The sequence below is a fragment of the Lissotriton vulgaris genome, chromosome 1_1 (genome assembly GCF_964263255.1).
Source record: "Lissotriton vulgaris chromosome 1_1, aLisVul1.2, whole genome shotgun sequence".
Taxonomy (NCBI): Eukaryota; Metazoa; Chordata; class Amphibia; order Caudata; family Salamandridae; genus Lissotriton; species Lissotriton vulgaris.
In genome coordinates, this window is record NC_141685.1 from 2,068,193,593 (window position 1) to 2,068,201,919 (window position 8,327).

At 43.6% G+C, this 8,327-nt stretch overlaps 1 protein-coding gene across 1 annotated transcript in view; it reads right to left on the bottom strand.

The window, feature by feature from the left end:
• PIK3C2G (phosphatidylinositol-4-phosphate 3-kinase catalytic subunit type 2 gamma) overlaps nt 1–7,989 on the bottom strand; it is a 1,914,223-nt gene extending 1,906,234 nt beyond the window's left edge. Inside the window, exon 1 of the mRNA XM_086920790.1 lies at nt 7,794–7,989. The gene's annotated coding sequence lies outside the window, so the exon portion shown is untranslated. The remainder of the gene's footprint in view (nt 1–7,793) is intronic.
• Between the last annotated feature and the right edge of the window lie 338 nt (nt 7,990–8,327).

Here is an 8,327-nt window from a genome sequence, read left to right on the forward strand (position 1 = left end):
TGGGGGTCTCTAGTTGGCAATGGTATTCACCTTTGTCCAAATAGGGACCCTTACTTCTAAGTCAGTATAAGGGTATTACACTCCTAATAACCCCTGCTCACCCCTTGGTAGCTTGGCGAGAGCAGACAGGCTTATCTCAGAGGCAGTGTGATCAGCATTTGTGAATATACACAGTAATAGAGAGAAAACACTCAGGTTTTATAAAAAATAAGTATTCTTTATATAGACTTAACAAGACCACAAACGACAAAAATCAACAATACTATACTTAAAGATGACTTAAAGATGATTAACTGTTGCTCAGTTCAAGGTGATGATCAATGCGACAAAGTTCTCAAAAAAGTATATGGATGCATAACACAAAGCAGACATAAGGCTCACAAAACGGGAGATGCCTCGGTTCCGTGATCTGGGGGAGATGATGCGTCGTGCCTCAATGCTTGCGCAGAGTAGGGGATGCGGATGCGGGGGTGCGGAGGTGATGCGTAGATTCTCGGCCTGCGGTCCCGTTGCGGTGCGCAAGATGGTGCCTTGATGCGATGCGATGATCCGGTTGTGATGCGAGAAAATGGCAGCCTTGACGCGGCGATGCGATGACGATGCGTAGACGCTCTGGCAGACTTGCGACGACTCTGTACTTTGGAGCCGCGACAGGCCCTGCAACATGCTTCTCCGGTGATGCGATGGCAACTCTCTCAATGGCATCACGCTTCTCCGGTGATGTAACAGCAGGCAGCTTCGATGAGCACACGCTTCCAGGGAGATGCGGCGAAGGCTCGCTTCTCCGGCGATGCGATGATTTCAGCTGCGGCGGCGACAAGCTTCTTCTTGATGCGTCGCGCTACCAGCTCCCAGCGACACGCAAATGTCTGGAGTTGATAATTCCCAGCAAGGAAATTCCGAAGGAAGCTGGAGGTGAAGACTTTTGTCCCTGAGACTTCAGCAGGAGGCAAGCACAGTCCAAACCCTTTGACAATATTCTGTAAATGATGAAAGTCCTTAAAAGTTCCTTCTCTTTTTCTTGGCAATGAAGCAACCACTGCAGGCCAACCCAGCAAGCAGCACACTGGCAGAGGGGCAGTAAAACTCCTGCAGCTTCTTTGGTTCTTCTCCTTGGCAAAAGGTTTCTTGTTCCAGAAGTGATCTAATTTCCTGGTATCAGGGTCCCAATATTTATACCCTCTGCCTAGTCCAAACCAGTTCCTGAGCACTTCGTTTACATGACTCTTCTTCCTTTCACTGTGCAGGGCAGAGACATCAGCCGCCCCACAGGAGGTGGAGCCAGCACAGGGGAGGGAAGATACAGCTCTGGAGCACTTTGTTGACAATATCCCTTCTCATTTTTAACAGTGCAGGGCAAAGGCATCAGACAAGTCACAGGAGGTGGAGCCAGCATTGTAGAGGGAAGGCCCAGCCCTATTCAGGTCCCAGGTGAAACTCCTCTCTCCCATCTAGATGCAGATCTCTCTATTCACCACTGGGCTGCCCCAGCCTGTCTCCTGGAATCCGCCAGCATGTCACTCACAAACCCAGACAAGGAATACACAACCTAGCAGAGGCAGGCCTGGACAGTTAGGCAAGAAAATACCTATTTTCTAAAAGTGGTATTTTCAAACACAGAATATTAAAACCAACTTTACTAAAATATGTATTTTATCATTCTGAGTTCAGGCATACTAAATTCGAATTTCTACCATGTTCCCTGAGTAAGTTAGGATTATAAAAATGTAATAATCTAATTGCCCATTCTGGCCTATGGAGAACAAGTAGCCTTCAATTGCGAAAAACAAAAATGCTGCAATTCACTATTAGGACATGCTACACGCACCAGAGCATGTCCTACCTTATACTTACAATTCATCCTGCCCTTGGGCCAACCATAGGGGTGTCTAATATGAAGCAAAGGGAAGGTTTTAGGGACTGGCAAGTGGGTGCACTTGGCCAAGTCGACATGGCTGTGCTAGACTGCTGATAGGCCTTGCAATGGCAGGCATGAGACACACTTTACAAGCTGCTTCTGTGGGTGTCACAACCAGTGCTGCAAGCCCAACAACATGGTGCACTGTACTAGGGGCTGACAGGTAAATCAAATAACCTAATCATGGAATCACCAATTAGTACATTAATTTAACATAGGAGGCACTTGCACTGTGGCACTGATTAGCAGTGGCACAGTGCCCAAAGCATAAAACCAGAAAAAACATATAAAAAAAGAAGAGGCAATTGGTCAAAACGGAAGGGAGACAAACGCCAATGATGCCAGGTCTAACAGAAAGGTTGAAGAAGCATACTCCTGCTGGGAAAATGGATTACTCGCTTACTGGATAGGATGGCCCCAAAAACAACTCCCAAACTGAAAACCGTAAAATTAAAAGGCACCATTGTTTAACGCGCATTTGGCAGTACTAAAGAAAAACTGCTAAAAGATAGAAAGGGAACGGAGAAAGAACTGCAATGCCAAACTTAAAGCCTCCTAGAAGTCAGCTATTAGGCTGTACAACAATAATATTTGACGCTCAGGCGAAATCGTTTCAGCTAAAGATTAATCAAGCACAGAACTCATCCAAGGAACTCTTTAAGGTCCTCAAATCTCTAACTTCCCCAACACACTATAACCATTCCCCTCAGGCCTCGGAAGAGAGATGCAACAACTTAGCCTCCTTTTTTTCCCAAAAAGTAATGGATATTCACAGCTCCTTTCATAATGGAAAAGGAACTATTAATTGCCAGGATGAGAATAGAACCACCGCTCTATAGGAAAGGGCTCATAGGCGGAGTTCCAACTTGCCAGCCCTTACCTGCTTCCCTTCTACCAACATAAATGGCGTGAAATCTCTGATGGAGAAGATTAAATTAGGCTCACATTTAGACCTAGCCCCACCACACGTGCTAGGGATGGTCATGGAGGCCTTGCTTCCATCAGTGGTCAAAAGTATTAATCTTTAGCTAGAGGCAGGCTTAGTTCCCTACAAAAAAAAGCTAATCTCGACCCAGCCCAGCTAGGCCCATGTCATTGCTACCATTAATTGGCAAATTAACAGAGAAACAGGTCAACGGAGCACTAACAGAGCTCCTGGAAATTAATCATTGCTTCCACCCACTCAGATAGGTTTTGGTGCGCAGCACAGCACGGAATCAGAGCTGCTGGTTGCGTCAGAAGAATTAAAAATTACCCTTGACCAAGGGAGCTCAGCCGCTTTATTGCTTCTCGGTCTCAGTGCAGCATTTGACACCGTGAACCATTCGATCCTACAAAGGAGGCTGAGGGAAAGTGGAATTCAAGACAAAGCTCTGGAATGGATGTCCTTGTTTCTGGAGAGCAGAACATTTCAAGTCATGGAAGTTAATTGTAGGAAGGTAGAATCTGACTGCATGTTACCCCCACTTTTTACCTGGCATTTTGCTGGTTTTTGACTAGTCTGCCTGGGATCCTGCTAATCAAGACCTCAGTATATCTGCTTTCTCCCTATATTGGTTGTGTTATGTACTTAGGTACACTCCAGATTGGATACTGGGGAACCCTTGTCAGTCCCTAGTATATGGTACACATGTACCCAGGGCATAGGTACTCCAGAGGCCTCCCATGGGCTGACACATGTATTATGCCACCCATGAGAGGCCATGAAAAATGGACTACAGGCCTGCCATTGTTGCCTGTATAAGATAGTGCATGCAACACTGCCTTTAGATATAGGGTTACTATATCTATTGGTCACTACACTTAAAACATATGTCACCCCTCTAGCAGGCCTTCACAATCCTGAGGGCAGGGTTCTGGGTTTTACGTGAGAGGATGCCCCTGCATGAGCAGAGCCACTCTGCAGCCTTCGAAGCCCATTATCCCGGGTTGTTGGCAACACAGCCAGACATATAGGTAGAGGTGCATTATATGCTCACGTAAAATGCCATCTCGAAAACAGACGCAACAAAACATGTCGTGTTCGGTAGCAAACACCTTGGAATCATACCTCCAGACAGGTAATCGGTGTGGGAGGTATGATTCCACCCTTCTGAAGCAAGCTTTGTGGGGTCACTGGTCTTTGCGGTACCAGCCTTCTCGACCCAGGCAGCACAAAATGGTTGCTGCTGACCAGAGACACATTTCTGCCCTCCTGCTGCTGAGCCACGCTCGAGCCAGGGAAGGAAGGACAATAGGCATCCTGTCACAGGGAGGTGTGACTACCTCCCAGACAGGATTTAGGGCCAGATGTACAACCATTTGCTTTTGCGACTCACAAATTGCGAAAAATTGCAAGTCGCAATTTGCGAGTCACAAAGCAAATGTACAACAGTGTCAGAGACACTGTTAGCAATTACCATTGGGGTCGTAAAAAGCGAGACTCGTGAATATTAATGAGCCACTCAAAATTTGTGACCCATTGGGAATGGCTGGCCCTCCTAGAGATGGTGGCCTCCTGGACTCAGCAGACCACCATGTATAGGACTGCTTTTCAATACAGCAGGCTTTTTGTTTTTGAAATGCAGCCCGTTTTCCTGAAATGAAAACGGGATGCATTTAAAAAAAATAATAATGAAACGTTTTCATACGATTATCAAAGATTGCGGCTTCTTGCTCGACAGGGAGCTAACCATGGAAACTCAAGCAAAAAAGCTTGCAGGAAATTGTTTCGGGCTGCTTAGAATGCTCTGTAAAATTCTGGAGCGCATCCCCCACAGCTCAGAAAGACAGTAATTCATACACTGGACTACGCAAATTCCCTCTTTTTAGGGGCACCAAAATATGTCCTAAAAAACTCCAGGTGGTACAGAACGCCGGTTAAACTGCTGTGTAAAGCCCCTATACAGGAAACCATGGGAAACCACTTAAAAGCACTACACTGGCTGCTGATTGAGGCGAGAATCAAATTCAAAATACTCTGCATAATGCACAAGGCCATATGCGGCAAGGGCCCCAGCAAAATTAGAGATCTGGTAAGCTTATATGTCCCGAATATTAGACTGCGCTTGGCAGTGAATGGCTACTATAAAAACAACCAGAATCAAAAGAGCCAGATGGGGTGGTAGATCCTTCACATACTTGGCACCCAAGCTATGGAACTCTCTGCCTCTGTAGTGTAGATTTGTGGAAGCAGAATCAATCTTCCGAAGAAGGGTGAAGACCTGGCTCTTTACGCATTATCATTAATCTACCTTAGCTTCAGTATCGGTTTGATCCGGTAGCGCTGGGCAGCCCTTGGCCAGCCATGCGCTCTATAAATCCCCTAAACATAAACATAAATTAGAATTTGGATATAGTTTTATTTTAAAAACAGCCTGTCTTTAAAATGACACCAGACACCACAGCAGAGCACACTTAAGTGGATTAGGTCCACTGGGGTCTCTAAACCTGCAAGCCCTACTATATACTAGGAAGTTACACGTAGGTTCTCCTGGCTAATTAGAATTATACTAATTACCATATACCTTTAGACGACAGAGCCCTAACTCTGTGCATGGGTAGCAGAGCCCAGGGCAGTTATAGAGTCAGTAACCACCAGCATCAGTCAAAAAATGGGGGTGATGAGGATAAAAAATAACTTTCCTACAATACACAAGTCACTATTCTCCACTGCATCAACCAGGTTTAAATTCTGTGTCTCTCTGGTTACACACATAAGCCCCCACAGTGCATTAACTAATAGATGATTCATAATGTTTGCATTTCCCACTGATTAACTTAACTTGCATTCATTTTTCATTTAAGTTATACATTATTTGATATGTAGTTAACTGAATGTGAAAAAACAAAAAAGGTTACAGAATAGTATGTTTTTTTAGCCACGCTTTTGACCTTGCCTTCACGCTTACTCACCCCACCGCCACTGTGCACAGCATCACAGTTCTAAATTCTTTTTTAATGTACTTCGACCACTGAAGTACGCAAGCAATGTGTCCCTGCTCCAGGAGAGAGGTAAACAAAAGATAAGGAAGTAAAGCCCATACAAGCTGACAAATGAAACACAAGCTAATGAAAGCAACAGTAAAGCTAAACAATGGTAAGCAGTGGGGGCACTCCAAGCCCACTGTGAGCTGACAATGGGTCTCTTTGCCAGGAGACAACATTACCCCATCTTTTTTAGCAACACCTACAAATTTGTTTGATGATGTGAGTTCTAGAAGGATACAAGTCACCCAATCAAGAAGTGTGGCAAAAAAACTATGCCCACAGGGAGAGACAAATAAAATGAAGAGGAATGAATGACATTGATAAGAAGCAAGACAATGACAAAAAAGCCAACCAAGGATAAGCAATAGAATGACACAATGTAATCTAATGTAATGCAAGTATTTTCTATTGTATACAACAAGTCTTCCACAACAGAGAGCTATAGATGTTTTATGTGAGACCTAAAAACTGCAGTTTTCTGTGTCTTGGCATCCCACACATAGGTTTATATGTTTAATAAAGCGCCAAGACATCTTCACAGCCATACTATAGCTTCAGTCTCTACTACGTTCAAAGTTTAGACAAAAAGCTAGTCATAGCCACCAGATGTTATACAAGACTTCATTGTCTGTGAGGTTTGCTAAGACTTTCCAATTCTAAAGTAATGGTGTGTGATAAATAAGCTATCTCTGACAAGCATCATAAGGAACAGAAACCCAAGCCCAGCAGACATGACTCCAATGACACATCTACCTGCTAGCACCAAAGTCCTATTGAAGGGCGTTTTACAAAGGAAATGAGGTACAAAAGCAAATGTGGTTGTGCTACTGCCTCTGAACTGTCTGCAGAACTCTAACCTGGTTCTCATTATCTTACAGACTCCCAGTCCTCAAATCCTGCAGTAGAATCAGGGCAGCTTTTCATCAAGACACTCACCGGTGACTTATTGACTGGAAATGTAAACAAGGGGGTGATCAGTGTTGAGCCCACAGACAAGCTTGGTTTGAAAAAAAAAGAGGTAAGGTATTCCCTGCTTGAAATCATATATAAAAGCCCAATAATATCAATTTATAGAAGCAGATCTAAAGCATCCCCCAAAAAATGCCACTTGGAACGTTCCAACTTCTGCTGGATGTTGGCATTGCGGACGCTTGATTGAAAAGTGCCAGCTCCAGCTGTTTCTGCAGGAAGGCAAAAATAAAAGGACAACAGTTGGTCACCGTGTTCAAAAGGTTGAGCATTTTCTCGGGACTTCTCCGCAAGTTTTGTGAAATTGTACAGAAATGTTTTTTTTATCTGGCGAAATGTGCAGAAAAAAATGCCCTAGTCCATTTACATTGATTGTCATGCTATTGCACCAGCTTAACCTAATGGAATAAAATAATGTGTGAAACATGTTTTTTAAGGACAAACAAAAAGATTATCCATCAACAATGTGACTCGCCTACTTGTAAATATTTTAATGTTGCTGGTTGTGATCAATACGATTTGAATCATTTTCGATCCGGGTTTAAGTTTAAAAAAATTACTGCTTTTGAATTATTTGTTGCAAACGTCAGAGACTAGTTGAATCTCAGTTCATAAAAGCCACTTCAAGTAGTGCAGGTTACATAATGTTATCAAATAGTTAAGAACACGTACAAGCTTTGCAGCTCAACTGAATAGCCAGGTTTCAAAACTTCAGAACGTTTGTACTATGACCTCTCTTAACAGAAGTCCTTTTTCTAAATCTGCCACGGTTGATAAAAATAATGTGTATGCAACAATACAAACGATAACCTGAACATTTAGTTCATTGAACAGGCGATACAAATGCCTTACCAATACAGAATATAGAACGAAAATGATTATTTAATTCGTATTACCATAACAGTACATTTAAGCATGGCTGACATTTTAAACGTACCGCGTTAACAAACGATCTGTCTTCCTTGTACAGACGGCAACCGTTCAGTGACAAGCAGGAAGTAAAAAACCATTTTGGGGTTAAAGAGTAGTACGCACAAGCCGCAACCCAAGCCACAGCGAGCCAGCGCTAAAATACTCTCAAAAGAAAACAAATACGGTTCTGCTTAGGACCACAGCAAGCACCGCCTCTTACCTGGGGCTGGATATCAGCCCATGCGGAAATTGGTAAAGTTCATTTAAAAAGCAAGCGCACAGTTCACACATAACTAAAAAATATTTCATTTCCTGGTTTGTTGGGTGACGTGTGGGAGGAGTCTTTCAGAACTGCTTGTGAAAGTGAGAGACAGAGAGACCTGCCTCGCTCGCTTTGGAATGCAGTAACATTCGGTTTTGTTTGTTGTTGGTTTTTTTTATAAATATGAACACGGCTGCATTAGGGTTTTTGTAGTTTTCATTTGAGATAGTTATTCGGGAATAGCACGGCATGGCCCACAAGCGCTCGGGAGATAAATAACAAGCATTTGCAATGCAA